Raw genomic sequence first — 16,862 nt, 5'->3', positions numbered from 1 at the left:
CTATGTTATTTTGTCTGTTGAGTATGAACCTACAAGAAAAATTAACTTAATGAAACAATGCATGATTTTTAATAAGAGAGAGAGAGGGAGAGAGAAAGCTTAAAATGAATTGGTCTATTTTAAAAACATTTGCAGCTGCTTTATTCAATTAGATTTTTTAAAAATCAAAACTTTATCAGGTTGCGGGGACATGGTAGAAAAGTCAAGAACACAAAGGTTATTAAACTTTGCACATAATAGATTCCTGCCAAAAGATTATGCGACCGGATGACCTTCCAGGTGCTCCTCCTGTGCTCTTGGCCCATAGTCAGAAAATGATTCAGCTGTATTGGGGTGAGCTTGGCTGACCTATTGAAGTTTATTGGCACTGTTTTGGGCAGATGTCAAATAAATGGCTCTCTGTAGATGAGGCAATGAATCTTATCTTCTCCACCAGCAGCCATTCCAGTTGGTTGCATCAGAGGGAGAGATGAGACAGGGTGGACCTTTCCCTTGGCATGGCTAGGGTCCGCTGTCATTCTTCAGAACTGTCTCCTACAAGGGCCATTCACCTGGTCTTGCTATTACTTAACTTCATTATGTGGCAGAAACCTACTGGCTTGTTGGAAGTTAACACATGGTCAACACAAATTGATTTTCTTTTCTTTTCATTCCCCGCAGTCAAACTTTTGTTCTCTCCGTTCTGCCCATCCTGAGAACAGGCCCAGACCCACTGAGTCCTTTGTACTCTTTGTTCCAAAACATATAACTGCCCTGGAATTTGGGCAGCCGTGGTTCTTTCTTTCTTTCTTTTTTGGCTTGGCATCCCTCATGCTTGTAGGTTTGGCTGAGGTTAACCTTGTTCCTTGTGACCCTTTTCTAGCATGGAGCTCTACTCCTCTCTGATGATGACCAGTCAGAGTCCCTCAAACCACTTTCTTCCCTGGTTTGCCTTGAGATATTTGTTTGCCTTGCACTCCCAAAGAGAAAACTTCCCCCACGTGGTGAAGCATCCTTTCCATGATGATTTATTTTCTGGAACAACCCATGATGGATTAGTGTGTTGTGTGGGACAACACCCCATAGTTGTTTGCTTCCCCCGAACAATCCTCTCTAATAACCCACGATCTGCAGTAGAGGTTGTTTACACCTACTGTGGGTTGGCATGTTGACTGTCGCATAAGCGTAGGTTACGGAGATTGCCAAAAATGCTGCACCAGCTCTGCTCCTCTCAAATGATCTCTGTTCCCAAGTTCTGCTTAGGAATAATTTGCACTGCCGTGGTTCAATCCTCACTTTTCCATTGGAAAGCAAAGTCGTGCAATTATCCAGTCGTGCACCTTGTGCCTCCCCATAAGGGGAACATCTATATTAAATTTTGTCCCACCCCTTTTTGGTGCAATGTTCCCATCATGTAAGCATCCCTTGTTTCTAGTCAGGCCATCCTTTCCCAACTCACCAGATGCTTCTCCCTCTCCCTACAACCCACAAGACTCAACCTCCCCTGAATCGAGTGGACCCTGCATATTTATTTTTGTCCCATTTTTGCAAAGATATGAGGAGTTGGAGGGCCTCCACACCTTTTTGTTACATACTGGTGGAGATAGGGGACCCAGTCGAAGCTTGAAAATCTGGCTTGGAAAGCAGGGCAGTGGGTGGATAGGAGTGGGAAGGGAGACCTTGGGAATTGGAATGACATGGGGTGGGGTGGGACGGTGGGGATATGGAGCAGTGGGTAAGGCTCGACATCAGTTGAGAATGGGAGGAGCTGGAAGAGACAGAAGAAGCCCACTGATCAGAGTCAGGCTTCTGATATAGCAGCAGGGTGAAGGACAGTGCGATATAGTTCTCACTAGGGCTGCGCACCTCCTCGGGAAATGGCCCTGTATGGCTGCCGTAGTTTGTAGCCATAGATCTATGGAAAAGATAGAGCCCCCATCTTACCTTCAAATCACAGCTGTAAGGGAGGACAATGCACAGCAAAGGTAAGTTCTACCAGCGGCAGCTCCAGGGGGAAGGAGGAGGGGAAGGTGTTGAGCAGGGAATCCAATTGACTCCCGGTCAACCTTTCGCCCAGCTTTCTTGGATGCATGCCATGAGGAAACATGGTGGGCACCAAGAAACCTGCAAAGTTTTACCTGCGTCGGCATGGGGTGGGGAGATGGAAACTTGCTTCAGCTTTGGTACCAAAGCAAGGCAGACAAACCCCGAAGCAGCCTGAGTCTAATCAGGGCTGTTTCAGAGGCTCTGAAACTGCCTATGAGGTGAATCGTGGGGGCTGTGCACAGCCCTAGTTTTCACCACAAAGGAAGCTGGGATACCTGCCCAGCTGGATGGGAGGAGTACAAGAGGAGGAGGGGTGAGGGTGTAGCTTGTTTGCCTGATCCTCTGACAAGAGCACAGTAGGTTGTTTGCATAACCAACCAACCAGCATTGCATGCCGCCCATCATGGGTTAGTGTGATGTATGAACCCAGCCATTCCGTACATTGCAGGAAAATGGCTTAGCCTGTGGGGCCATCCAGGAATCTTGCAGCCATTCTATGCGCTGTTCTCTTTCGTCTAATGGCAGTGGTCAAGCAAGGAACCTAGTACATTGGGAAGCTGCGATCAAAGGCTTCAGGGGGTCCAGCTGTGGACATCTTTGCATCTGTCAAGGTTAGGGTGCCTCTTGAGTCCTCAATAGCACTGGAGCAGAGAAGGGGTCACTTAATCTTTCGCTAGCTGGGCAATTGCTCCTAGCCATATTAGGGTTTTTTTGTCTCCTGGCTCCTAGTGGGATATCCCGAGGGTTCTTCCCAGCAGGTGGCATGCTCTCCACTCTCCCCCAAAGGGGAGAAAGTCCTGATGCTCTTGGCTAGTCTGGAAGATCCCTGCAGGATTTCTTTCCTTGAGCTTATATGTGCTCAGGAACTCCGGGCTACTGTGGGCCCTGGGCCTAGGCTGCTGGGGCTTCCTTTCCTCTCTTCCCAAGTCTTAGCAGTCCCCTGCTCTTGCCATGGCAATGGCAGATGTATTTGCTGGGGCAGCTTCCAGGAAATCAGAGCCTCTGCCAGCAAGCCCACCCAACAATTTCCATGTCTGACAAGCTGACTGTAACACTGAGACTCCAGAGAATCCTTGGTAGCCCAATTCCTGACAGCGAATAAAGCAAATATCACGAAGACGCTATGGGTTTTTCTACACAAGGCTGTTAATCTGCTGCATCTACTTTGGGGTTTGTTGCAGAACTGAGATCCGAGCACTGCGCGTGCAGTGTTTCCTTTCCTGCTTTTCCACTACATAACCACTCCGAGGCACTGTGATATAGTGGGATAGTGCAAATACTTAAGAGGAAATCACACTTTCTTTTGCTATCAGAAATAATGCCCCGTTTCGCTTGCTCTAAAAAAACCTTTTGATGAGAGAGGACTAGGACGTTATAGAGCTTTTCTACACAAGGCATCATTCCCTACTCACAGTTGTTTACGACAACCTCGTAACCCTCCAGTTTCACTTCTGTTTCTAACTCACTTTTTATAACAACTGTCAGTAGGGAATGATGCCTTGTGTAGAAAAGCTCTATAACTTCCTAGTCCTCTCTCATCCAAAGGGCATCAACCCTATAGCATTCTCCCTGTAATGGTTCTTACTTGGGGTAATGTGTGCTTTAACATTACTATATTTTTTTCTAAAACCCTAGATTAGATATTCATTGGCAGTTTATAACCAAAAAGATTAACAAAAGAGATCTCTGTCTCTCATAATCCTTGATCTTAACAAGGCTCACAGCGAAACAGCATTCTGATCTATGATGTAAGTTGTGTGTCACGTACAGCAAATCAGGTAAAAGTTGCTTGCTCCAAGGGAACAAATGAAAACTCTTATTTACTGGAAGTTGTAAGAAATACCTAACTACATCCACAGAGTGTGGTGTCAACTTTAGTAGAGATGGGCAGGGTAGGATGGAGGTTGTAGGGACATGATAGCATTCATCAAATACCTTTAGAGCTGTCACATAGAAGAGGGCAAAGACTTCCTCTGCTGATCTAATGGATTTAAGTTCCAAGATGCTACATTTCAGCTGAACATTAGCAGAAACTTCTTAACAGGGAGAAAACTATAGGGTTGGGACTAATTGGACGGGGGCCCTTTACACGGGAAGCCTTCAAGCAGAGGCTGCTCTACCTCTGGATTCCCTGCACTGCGCAGGGTGGGGGGTGGGGTAGACAAGGTGGATGACAAGACCCCTCCCAACTCTGTCTGATTTTAGGCCTGATTCACAGGTTACCATCTGTAGCAGCATAGGGGTCACTCTTATGCTTCCACACCACTATGGTAACGTATGGAGGGACAAGTGGGTGCGGTGAATTACATGGGCCCTACCTGGGGCCCAGCTAAGTTTATCATAGAATCAAAGAATCATAGAATATCAGAGTTGGAAGGGGCCTACAAGGCCATCGAGTCCAACCTCCTGCTCAATGCAGGAATCCACCCTAAAGCATCCCTGACAGATGGTTGTCCAGCTGCCTCTTGAATGCCTCTAGTGTGGGAGCGCCCACAACCTCCCTAGGTAACTGATTCCACCGTCGCACTGCTCTAACAGTTAGGAAGTTTTTCCTGATGTCCAGCCGGAATCTGGCTTCCTTTAACTTGAGCCCGTTATTCCGTGTCCTGCACTCTGGGAGGATCGAGAAGAGATCCTGGCCCTCCTCTGTGTGACAACCTTTTAAGTATTTGAAGACTGCTATCATGTCTCCCCTCAATCTTCTCTTCTCCAGGCTAAACATGTCCAGTTCTTTCAGTCTCTCTTCATAGGGCTTTGTTTCTAAACCTCTGATCATCCTGGTTGCCCTCTTCTGAACACGCTCCAGCTTGTCTGCGTCCTTTTGAATTGTGGAGCCCAGAACGGGACACAATACTCTAGATGAGGCCTAACCAGGGCCGAATAGAGAGGAACCAGTACCTCACGTGATTTGGAAGCTATACTTCTATTAATGCAGCCCAAAATAGCATTTGCCTTTCTTGCAGCCATATCGCACTGTTGGCTCATATTCAGCTTGTGATCTATAACAATTCCAAGATCTTTCTTGGAAAGATGTAGGAAATGTACATATGTAGGAAAGATGTAGGAAATGTACATTTCCTACATATGTAGGAAAGCATCACACCATTCAACCCACCGATATCACAGTTCCTCCGTTTAGGCTACATTTGGCCAGAGTAGTTGGGGATCAAGCCTTGCCAGGAAGCCGCTTGCACACCACTGCGGTAATATATGAATCAGGGGCTTATGTTCGTATTAGGAATGTGGAGACAAGAGAAGGGGTAGCTGGCCAGGCTGTTGAGACCCCACAAAGAACAGTTGCTGGGAGCAAGGGAGTTAACGGTCTAGGCTGAGAAAGTGGCACTAAGGAGATGAAACTCCAGACCTTTATTGCCATCAGGTGGCAAGAATAGGGTGCCATTTGCCCCCTGGAGACTGTGGGTTAGTGCAGTCAGTCAGGGAAGAGCGCAGAATGAGCCAGGTCAATGCAGTGCTCTACTATGGGTCTTATTTATTTATTTATTTATTTATTTATTTATTTATTACATTTTTATACCGCCCAATAGCCGAAGCTCTCTGGGCGGTCTTCAGATGTTCATTGCAGAATTGGAAACTTCGCTGATTCCAAAGAGCTGGGCAGTGGGGTCTGTGTCAGTTGTGGGGCCACAGAATAATGCTTAGTTGTTGTTTTTTTATTTAGCACGTTTCCTTATTTATTTATTTATTTATTACATTTTTATACCGCCCAATAGCTGAAGCTCTCTGGGCGGTTCACAAAAATTAAAACCATAATAAAACAACCAACAGGTTAAAACACAAATACAAAATACAGTATGAAAAGCACAACCAGGATAAAACCACGCAGCAAAATTGATTAAAATACAGAGTTAGAACAGTAAAATTTAAATTTAAGTTAAATTTAAGTGTTAAAATACTGAGAGAATAAAAAGGTCTTCAGCTGGCGACGAAAAGGGTACAGCGTACCCTTACATTTTCAAAGCACTCCTTATAAGCTCCATCACACCTGGGGAAAAACGCTGGCTACCATGGCTTCTCCGTTCCTGGAAGTAAACAAGAAGTGAACAGGAAGTAAACAAGGAGCACGAGGCCCATTCAGCCGGGCGTTGTAATCACGCTGCTTCTCCCACACACAGCAGGATTGAGCAGCAACCAGACTTTTTCTGGTTTTTCTTGCGGTGCAAGGAAGTCCAGAAGGGGCAGAAGGGGTGCGAGAGGCAGGTGATGTCATGGGAGGGACCTGCGAAAAATCCGTCCGTGCCCAGCAACGACCGTGGAATAAAACACTCATCGGATGAAGATCAGCGGTCTCAATATCTTAGTCTTTTAATTTTGCTGTTTTAAATCTATTTTAGATCTGTATTTTAAACCTCTGCATTCCTCCTCGGTTTTATTCTGGTTGTACTTTTATATAGTGTTTTTATATTGTGGTTTAAGTTTTATACTTTAAATTGTACTTTATGGCATTTAAATCTCTGCATTGTGCTAGGTTTACCTCCAGTTGCACTTTAATACTGCAGCTTTAAGCCATTATATTTTATATTGTATTTTATACTGTATTTTGTGTTTTTAATTTTTGTGAACCACCCTGAGAGCTTTAGCTATTGGGCAGTATAGAAATGCAATAAATAAATCCTTATAAGAACTCTGTAAGAGAGGGCAATATTACAGGCCTTTGTATTACAGGCCTGGAGCTGAGGCTAAGAACAGGGGCATGCTTAGGGTGACCATATGAAAAGGAGGACAGGGCTCCTGTATCTTTAACAGTTGTACAGAAAAGGGAATTTCAGCAGGTGTCATTTGTATATATGGGGAACATGGTGAAATTCCCTCTTCATCACAACAGTTAAAGCTGCAGGTGCCCTGCCCTCTTTTAAATCTGGTCACCGTAGTATAGCTCCTGCAGCTTTAACTGTTGTGATGAAGAGGGAATTTCGCCAGGTTCCCCATATATACAAATGACACCTGCTGAAATTCCCTTTTCTATGCAACTGTTAAAGGTATAGGTGCCCTGTCCTCCTTTTCATATGGTCACCCTAGGCATGCTATAGGCCCAAGTGCATCCTGTATCAATGCCAACAGCAGAAATCTTTGCTGGTGGGGGGTGATCTGCAACAGAGAACGGCAGAGGGAACTCAGCATTTCCTCCCAAAAGCTCCTCCCCCTGTTGCTTCCCCCACCCTTGGTGATAACAGATGTGTAACGTACCTTACAAATATTTGTCTGGACTGGAAGGGCCAGGAGGAAGGGCAGTAAAGTCCCCTTCAACTACTGCTTCTATGCCCTAAATCTCCTCTTCCTATTAATGCTATGCTGTATGGCCCTTTCTTACACACATTCATGTGTAACATGTACTTGAGCCTTAAGGCCACTACCTGAGTTTGTGCCTGAAATGAACCGAGGACTCTACCACTCACCTCTGACTTCTAGCCATTGCAATAGTACTAGCTCGGAACACTGGAAACTAGTTTTGTGAGGGCATTGACGATTCCTCTTTAAAACTATAATTCCCAGGGTTCTTTGGGCAACCGGAGACGATCATTTAGGGATTTGGAGTGAGGTGCGATCAGCACACTGATAAAAAATATATATCAAGCTGTATTCCTCTGAAACATCTACTCAGGAGAGGCTGTGCAAGCCTTGGGCCAGATCTACACCAAGCAGGATATGACACTTTGAAAATGGTTTGACAATTGTATCTGGAGTGTGTCCTGGGCCCCAACAGTTGTGACTACTGTTATAAACAGTTTTAAAGCAGTAGTGTAGATCCTGCCTTGGACTAGTGCCTGGATGCAGTAATGGGCTGGATATGGGCCAAGAAACGCAGTCTGACTCCTGGCAAGATTGAGGCCCTGTAGCTGAGTGGTTACTGTGTCCAGGAACTGGGTCAGTTGCCTGATTTGCAGGGGGTTTAACTTCCCTTGAAGGAGCATGTGCGTAGTCTGGGGATGCTCATTGATCCAGCGCTGTCACTACAGGCACAGGTACCTTCCGTGACTGAGAGCTTCATCCCACGTACCTGCTTCCCTCGGAATATCCCTGTAGCTCTAAGCTTTCACGGTTGTTGTTGGTTTTGCTACCAGGCGACAGCGATCCTTTGCCTACCAGGAAGTGAGTTTAAGGGGGGAAATGTAAAAAAATCAACGGATGACCCAATTCAATTCAAATTTGGTATGCTTAAAGCTCTCCCTAATATCTATTACTGTGCCAATTTTGGTGTCTTTATCTTTAAAGCTTATGCAGATGGAAGCATTTGTTTAAAATCCTGCTCCTGCGCCCCAGCGGCGGCTCGGAAGATACGCTCAAAAGGTAGGAGCTAAATACGGTGAATCTTTTTGCTTTATTGCACAATTAAGGCAGGATGCCTGGGAGTACTTCACAATCAAAGCAGATTATAAGGTGGAAAACTTCTGAGTCCTTTGCATGCAATTTGCAGTGATTGCACAGTATAACGCTGGTGTGATAAAGCTCTTAGAGCACCTTTTACCAACTCCAATATGTACGGCCATTACTAGGCATTTAACAGATTGTCCTATGGCTCAGGGCCATAGGACACAGATCTGCAAAGAAATTGGATATATTGATTTTTTTCCCTCTATATAAGTAAATATAGAACTAATTACTAGGTTTTATTGAAATTTCACAGTTGGCTGGCAACTACTTAATTTCTCATCCAAATCACTCAAATAAATGAAATACTTCAATTAATTTGTACCCTGATTCAAATCATCCCAAACCAGTGGAAAAGAAATATTTTCTATCAGTTTAATTGCCATGTAAGGAGAGATCGAGGGTCCAGCATGTTGGAAGGGGCATGGGAAATACATTGGGGGCCAGAGCGTCACGGCCCCAGGCCTAAAAATACCCCTGCTGGGGGTTAGGCAGTTTTGGCTATACCTGGACAGGGATAACTTGACCACCAGGATCTATGCATAGGTAATCTCAAAATTTGATTACTGCAATGCACTTGATGTGGGGCTGCCATTAAGGTTGGCCCAGAAGCTGCAGTTGGTGCAGAACTGCCACAGCCAAATTGGTAACAGAAGACGCTTATGGCCAGCAGCTTACATCTATTGTAAGGGAACTGCACTGGCTATAAGCTTTGGGCATTCATTTACAAACCCTAAAAAAAATCAGGACCAGGATACTTAAGAGATCACCTGAGCAGGATCTACACTACTGCTTTAACAACAGTAGTGACAACTGTTGGGGATTAGGACACACTACATCTATAGTTTTCGAACCGCCATATCCTGCTTGGTGTAAATCTAGCCCCGATCTCCTACAAGCATGCTCGGTTGCTGGGCTCGTCATCTCTCCAGGTGGTACCAAAATTTCAGAAGTTCAGTCGACCATGGCTTGGAAAAGGGCCTTTAGTGTTATAGTTCCCACTCTATGGGACTCCCTACCACTACAACTCAGGTAGGCATCAGTCCTCCTGGCCTACTGAAAAATACTTATCTCAACAGGCATTCTCAGGAAGGTAACTTTGTCTTCTGTAAGAAGAGTGTGTGTGTGTGTGCGTGTGTGTATTATTAAGAAATTTCTTTAATATAAGCAATTCAGAGAGAGAGAGAGAGAGAGAGAGAGATAAATAGCTGGGGCAGGACCTACACTTTAAAGCACTTTATAACAGTTTTGACAACTGTTGGGGCCCAGGACACACTCAATATACAGTTGTCAAAACTGTTCTAAAGCACTTTAAAGCAGTAGTGTAGTTCCGGCCCAAGTGCCACCCTCAGATGACTGTGCTTCCACCTTCAAAGTATTCAGATTCCAAGCGAGCAGCAGCCTCAGTCCCCCCCCACACACACACACCCTGCCGCCACACCACTCCTTTCATTACGTGCCCTATTTCAAGAAAGCCATGTTGGGAAACCACAAGAACACACCACCTTGCGTTGCAACAGCAGTCTCCTCTGTAGCAAACTGAGGGCACATGAATGAATTGAGCAGGGGTGGGTGGCCCTTCCTTTCTCCGCTGGAAGGTTACTGTCGGTCACAGTTACTGTCGGTATTTCGTATCAGCCTACAGCTCCTGACTGCAGCATGGCCAATCAGCAGTCTGGCTTCCTTGTCTGACTCTGGCTCCACCAATCGGCATCAAGGTCTCTGTTTCATTGCTGCTTGTGAATTACTCACAGCTGTCTGTTCTCAGCTTAAATGAAGGGTAAAAATAACAACAACATGACAACAAGATGCGTATGTATAGATAGATGTATGTGCAGATAGAATAGGCCTACAGAACTTGTGACCCAATAAGCTACAGGAATTGTGGCTGGTCCTTGGAAACCGATCTGTTTTTGCAGCCCCAGGGAGGCAGCAAAACCAGGAGATTTATTGAGCTTCTGGTAGGTTGTCATATACAACTGTGGGACTGCATGCCACTTGGTTCTACAGGCCCGCCGTGGTGATAAAAACCACCACAGCTTGCCTAAAAAACAAAAGGGATCTTCTTTTACTGGACTGATCCTTACTTGAGAAAGACACTTTTCCATAGATACCATGTGTGTGCCTTGTTTCCACCACTACATCCCCTTTATTTTTGTAATTTTCACCTGGCAATCTGATTGTGGAAAAGTTCTGAGAAAGTGTCTGTCATTGCTCTATGACTCTGTGACTTTCTGTAATAAGACATGTTCCATTAGAGTAATTGACTGCATGTGCCTCTGTCAAGGCTTGGGCCTGCAGCAGGCCTAATCCCTAGGTTGTTCGCCACCTGACTATTGAACACCCTCTTTCAGAAGCACATGTCCCATATGTCCAATAGATTAGGGTGACCATATGAAAAGGAGGACAGGGCTCCTGTATCTTTAACAGTTGCATAGAAAAGGGAATTTCAGCAGGTGTCATTTGTATATATGGGGAACCTGGTGAAATTCCCTCTTCATCACCACAGTTAAAGGTGCAGGAGCTATACTAGAGTGACCAGATTTAAAAGAGGGCAGGGCACCTGCAGCTTTAACTGTTGTGATGAAGAGGAAATTTCCCCAGGTTCCCCATATATACAAATGACACCTGCTGAAATTCCTTTTTCTATGCAACTGTTAAAGACACAGGAGCCCTGTCCTCCTTTTCATAGGGTCACCCTACAATAGATGAACCTCTCCTACTAGTAGATGTATATGTAACTTTTGATAGATGATATGAGCCTCTGTAGGCTTGGGCTGAAATCCTTGTTCAAACACAGAGTAATTGAGCTGCTTCAGACAATTTACAATTTTCTAATCTTTCTTCCCCATCTATAAAATGAGAATAAATATGATCCACATCAGAGGATTGGTCCACATCACAGGATAGTTGATAGGTAAAGTGAGGAAATAATATTTCTTGCCACAGGTATTAAAAGCTCCACGTATAAAAATAGTAGCCCAAAACACAATCCCATTATCCAGGACTTTAGCCATAAATAATCTCAATCGTTCTGTTTGGGAGCATTATGTAATAAGAGACTTTGGAGGTCTTGCAAAAGATCAACGTCTTGCAATTTTTGCAGAGGGACTGTCAGAGTTGCATCAGTGAGCTGATGGCCTAATCATGTCACTGGGATGTGACATGATCAGGGCAGTTCTAATCAATCAATCAATTATTTTAAACTCCTGTGTAGTTCACAAAATGGAAACTGCAAGGCAATCTTGATTTTAGGGTAGAGGGGAGATGCATTAAATATATTGCCACATGTTCTGGTCACAAGCACCCTTGTTCAATGTGACCTGGCTTCCTCCCTTATAACTTATCCTAATTCACAGCCTCCATGCTTTTGATCGTCAGACATGGAATGTTCTGCCTTTTTAAAAACAACAACAACACAGAAGTGGTCTAGAATGCTAAAATAAATAAAATAGTTTCTTTCTATAGGGTTATCATGTCTGCATTATTCCATACACATCAGCATATGAGTAATTATACATTCAGTGAAAAAGCAATGTACAGCAAGAGAACCTTCCAGCTGCATTTGTATGGGAGAGTAGAGAATTATGTCATTTTTGCCTCAGGCCATGTGGTTCTGGTGCAGGCTGGCATTACCAGAACTGACCGGAAAGGAGTCACAGAAAAGCAACTCCTCTGTTTGTATGCTTCTGTGGTAATGCATGAACACCAGACTGGGTTCATACATCATACTTCAGATTGCATGCTGAACATTTCATGCTGAATGCTTTCCCATGTAATAAAAGCACCCTCAAGCAGTTGGCTGTGGAAATCACAAGAGGCGAGGCAACTCTGGCCTTAACCTGAAGGGGTGACCAGAACTGGCAGTGGTACGAGGTTTAAGTGCTATTGAATTGGTTGTAAACAGGGTTCAAAATGCTGTCAATTTCAACATATATGTAACTCAAATATTGCCAAGGACGTCCAACACAGTGACTTCTGACTTCAAAAAAGGAAATTTCTCAAATTATGGGATGGGTTAAAAACGAGATGAAAAGAAGTGTCAAGATGGGCAAAGCTTTCCAGAAAGCTGGGGGGGGCGGTGTCTAAAACCAAAATAATAAAAGTTCAGCTAGAATATATTACATATATCAGGAAAGGTATCACCAAGTCCGTAAGGTTAACAAGCAGAGTCAAGGAAGCTATTTGAGGGAAGAAGGTTTACTTCGCTAATAGTGGAAATTTTGCCAGTATGAAGAGAACAAGGGCACATCTACATGAAGGGTTTGCCCCGGGGTGGCTTCACAATAGCGGCACATCATCTACATGACGCAGCCGCCATTGCGAAGACACCCGGGGGCAAATCCTGGAAACTCCGCTCCAAAAAAGTCGGGCACTTACCCCAACTTCTTGGGCAGCAGAGTCCATGGTACCCCCTGAGTAGTCGCTATGAGCGGCCCCACGCCTCTGGAAAAATTAAAAAAAAAAATGGGGGAGGGAGAGGAATGGCCCCCCTTTTTTTAAAAAAAAAAATCTGTATCTGCAGAGCTCCGCAGATACAGATAATAAAAATAAAAAAGAAATGGGGTGTGGGGGGAGGAACAGGCATCCAGAGGGTTTGCTGTAACAAGTTTGAAGCATATTGGTTCATCCCCTGATTTTTAGGAATTTTTTAACATTTGAGGTTTTAAAATTAAGTTTTTCAAAATACGCTTTCATTTTTAAAGATAAAGAGAGGAAACTCAGCACCATGATAGGTCCTAAGTAGGGCTTTAGGCATGCCAAGGTTGAAGCACATCAGTTCATCACCTGATTTTTAGGATTTTTTTAAAGTTCAAACTCAAACTTCATTGGGGTCTAGCAGCTTGAGAAGTAACCAAGTTTCCCCAAAAAGAAATGAAATTACAGATACAGACATGAAAATTAGCACATTGGTAGGTCTTCAGTAGGTCTTCAGCCATTCCAAGTTTGAAGCAGATCGGTTCAAGCCTTTTTTTTTTTTTGATGGAATTTTATAAATGTGTGCTTTATTGTGTACTGCTTGTGCACAACACACAGCAGACACACACACACACACACAAAGTAGAAGACAGTGAGAGACTCAACAAGACAGAACTCAGGATATTATTATTATTATTATTATTTGTGCTTACCATGGAGTAAGTTAACTCTGAAGGACCCTGAAACTATCTTCCTCCTAGCCACCTATTAAGGGGATGCCAAAGCACGTCTCACTGACTATGTTTTGAACCACTGTGCCTACCTTGCAGGGCCGGTTTGTTTGCTTTCTGCCAGCCTCTCTGGGCCAGCCTGCCTCTCTGCCCTCCTGGTGCCTGGGAGATGTAGATGGGCTGGGTGGGTCAACTCAACAAGCCTATGGCATACTTGTTCCCAGTGCTTCATGGCCATAGCCACCTGCTGCCTCTCCTCCTCTGTACCCGCCTCGCAGGGCCAGTTTGTGTTTCTGGCTTTGAATTGAGACAATCCTCGGCTCACTTACTCATGTCCGCATAGCTGCCTACTGCCTGCCTGAGCACCTACACACTTCTCGAATATTACCTGCCTGGTCCCGCCTTGCAGGACTGGTTTGACTCAATTTCTTAGGCATATATATTTATTTATTTATTACATTTATATACCGCCCCATAGCCAAAGCTCTCTGGGCAGATTACAAACATGAAAAACAGTGAACATGAAAAACAAATATACAAAGTTTTGAAAGCATAAAAACTGCAATATCCATTTAAAGCAACCAGCCAGGTCATGTGTGTATTGCAGGCAACCTACTTTCCCTGTTTCTTATCTGAATGGGAAGGGCTGGATGCATTAGCTTCAGAACACACAAAAGACTCAAGTAGGGGAGATTTGCACTTCAAAAACACAGAGATTAGGGAAGGGATGGTGTGTGCTGATTGTTGATTAGCGAAGACACCTTCTGAAATTGCTCTTTGCTTTTGAATGGCTGCTTTGTTTCCTTGAAAAATTGCATTTTTAGGAGTGGATTACAGGAAAACCGCTGCACAGATGTGTCTGAAATTTTTCACAGATGGCTAACACCAGGCTATCTGTACCTTGCCCAAGTTTCATATGTGTATCTTGAAAAATGAAAAAGTTATAGCCCTTTGCATTGATTGGATTGCCTGAAAAATCACATTTTAAAAAATTCATTGTGCACAGATGTGTCTGAAATTTTCAACACATGACTAGCTGGAGGCCGTCCATAAAGTCACCAAGTTTCATGTTTCTGTCTTGAAAAATGAAGAAGTTATAGGCGTTTATTTTTTACAATGCAAGTCAATGGGAAATGATTCGGACATCCGAATCTTGATTTGGATTTGGATCTGAACCAAATCGGGGGAAGTCCGAATTGACCCGAACCAAATCAGGCCCGATTCAAAAGGTCCCAATCAGGGTCCTAAGCGAATCGGAGGATTCGTGCACAGCCCTAGTTTTTATTGTGCAATCACCATGCTTCATAAACAGAATTTTACTGGGGATCCAGATGACATGTATTAAATTTGTAACCTTCCCATGTTTTCCTTAGGAGACCAATAGTGAATGTAGTATGTAATGTGTATGCACCAGCCATTTGAACTAGAGGGGAGACCTTCGTGGATTCCTGTTCCCTCAGGCATTCACACATACTGGCAAACTGACAAGGGACATCCAATCAGTGAGACTTCTTTTATTTAGGGATTTGCTGAATAAGATGTAGCCTAAGATCCATAGAAGCTTGAGATACAGACTAAGGCAAAAATCCATTGATTAGGCAAAATAGGACACTCCAGTTCTGTATTCCAATCCTGTCTTAAACCTTGGGTATCATATTTGTTTACTACTACGAAATGCTTATTATATATTGGTCGTGGGTCAACGTGTCTGTTAAGCTGCTATAAGTGTTTCTAACAATAATGGAAGCTGTGAAGCTGTGAAAGCAGCTAGACCAAACCTAGGAGGCATGTCTATGAGGGAAAAGCCTCAGGGTGGCTCCGTTGTGGCGCTGTGATGTTTATACAATGCAGGAGCCACTGTGGAGCCATCCCAGACTGAAGAATCTACTTCAGTCAACCAAAACTAGATTGACAACTGTTACCCAGAGGGCCTTCTCTTCTGCTGCTCCCAGATTGTGGAATGGCCTGCCAGAGGAGATTCAGCAACTTGACAATCTTTCAGCATTTAAAAAAGCAATGAAGACTGATCTATTCCAGCAGGCCTACCCAGTGAAATTTTAGAATGTTTTTAGGATGTTTTAATCATGTATGCTGTGTTTTTAATCAGTTTTTAATGTGTTTTATATTCGTTGTTGTTCCCTGCCTCGATCCAAGTGGAGAGGTGGTTAAGTAATAAATTATTATTATTATTATTATTATTATTATTATTATTATTATTATTATTATTATTCCCCCGAAGATCCAAAATAAAAAAGTTGGGGACTTACCCCGACTTTTTCCTCTGCTGTGAGGTAACGACGGCACATCTGTATCTGCCGCCACTCTGGAGTCGCAGCAGGGAGCATGGCCAAGCAGATGGTGACCCCTGATTGGTCGCCATCTGCCCAGACAGGGGGGAGGGGGAGGGGGGCCCTGCAAGCCAAATAGTTGCTGGAACGCCTCCTTGCTTCTCTGGCGTGGGGAGAAGAAAAAAGGTTAAAAAAGTGGGAAAAGGTTTTAAAAAAGACATGGAGGGGCGCACAGATGCGCCGTGATGCACAGTTACACGACAGTGCATGGGTGCGGCGGTGGCTCCTCTGATGCAAACCCCGTGCTCACTCCTTAGCGTGCGGACAACCTGTGGGAGCGCAAGCGCAGGGTTTTGGGGACTCGTGGCGCCAATGCATTATTGTGAAGATAGCCCCCTAGATTCCAGAAAGTGTTGCAATTGCCACTCAGCTGCAGTAGGTAAATTATATTTAGCATGTAAAACAGAAAATGACAAAAACTCATCATCTGGGCCTATTGATTGATCCAAAGTAAAAAATAAATAAATCATCTTATCCATCTATGTCTTCCACAGGAATGCTTTATTTCCAATTCTTAAATCTGGATTTCCCCATGAAGTCAATTTTGCATGAGAATGGATTGAACTGTAACTGACATGATACTGTATGCCACACCTCTCTAGCAGCCAAAATTGTAAGAGGGATTGATGATGATGATGATTCCAATATGTTGAGAGCCGAGTGCCATCCATTTGGGAAGAGGTTTTAACCATAAGGATTCTAAAACAGACCAGGGGGGAAATCTAAGGTAACTGGAAAAGACCAAAACTTAGTACAAGCCAATAGATAGGCCCAATGGTACAAAGCAAGGTCTGAAAAACCAAACCCACCTTCTTTAATTGGAAGCTGCATCCATTTCAATAATCTAAAGTCTAAATATAAGAAAGCCCATGTGCAGCGTGCTTTAAAAGTTTCAAACAGTGATAGATCTAAACAGAGAGTTGAAAGATGATCTTAGCAAAAGTTCTTCACT

At 44.0% G+C, this 16,862-nt stretch overlaps 1 protein-coding gene across 1 annotated transcript in view; it reads right to left on the bottom strand.

Moving 5' to 3' along the window:
• Positions 1 to 10,088: 10,088 nt before the first annotated feature.
• SCD (stearoyl-CoA desaturase) overlaps positions 10,089 to 16,862 on the bottom strand; it is a 39,519-nt gene continuing 32,745 nt past the window's right edge. The window contains exon 7 of the mRNA XM_063133204.1: positions 10,089 to 10,100. The gene's annotated coding sequence lies outside the window, so the exon portion shown is untranslated. The remainder of the gene's footprint in view (positions 10,101 to 16,862) is intronic.

The sequence above is a fragment of the Elgaria multicarinata genome, chromosome 8 (genome assembly GCF_023053635.1).
Source record: "Elgaria multicarinata webbii isolate HBS135686 ecotype San Diego chromosome 8, rElgMul1.1.pri, whole genome shotgun sequence".
Classification (NCBI taxonomy): Eukaryota; Metazoa; Chordata; class Lepidosauria; order Squamata; family Anguidae; genus Elgaria; species Elgaria multicarinata.
The sequence above is the reverse complement of the archived record's forward strand: the minus strand, read 5'-3'. Positions and strand labels throughout refer to the sequence as shown.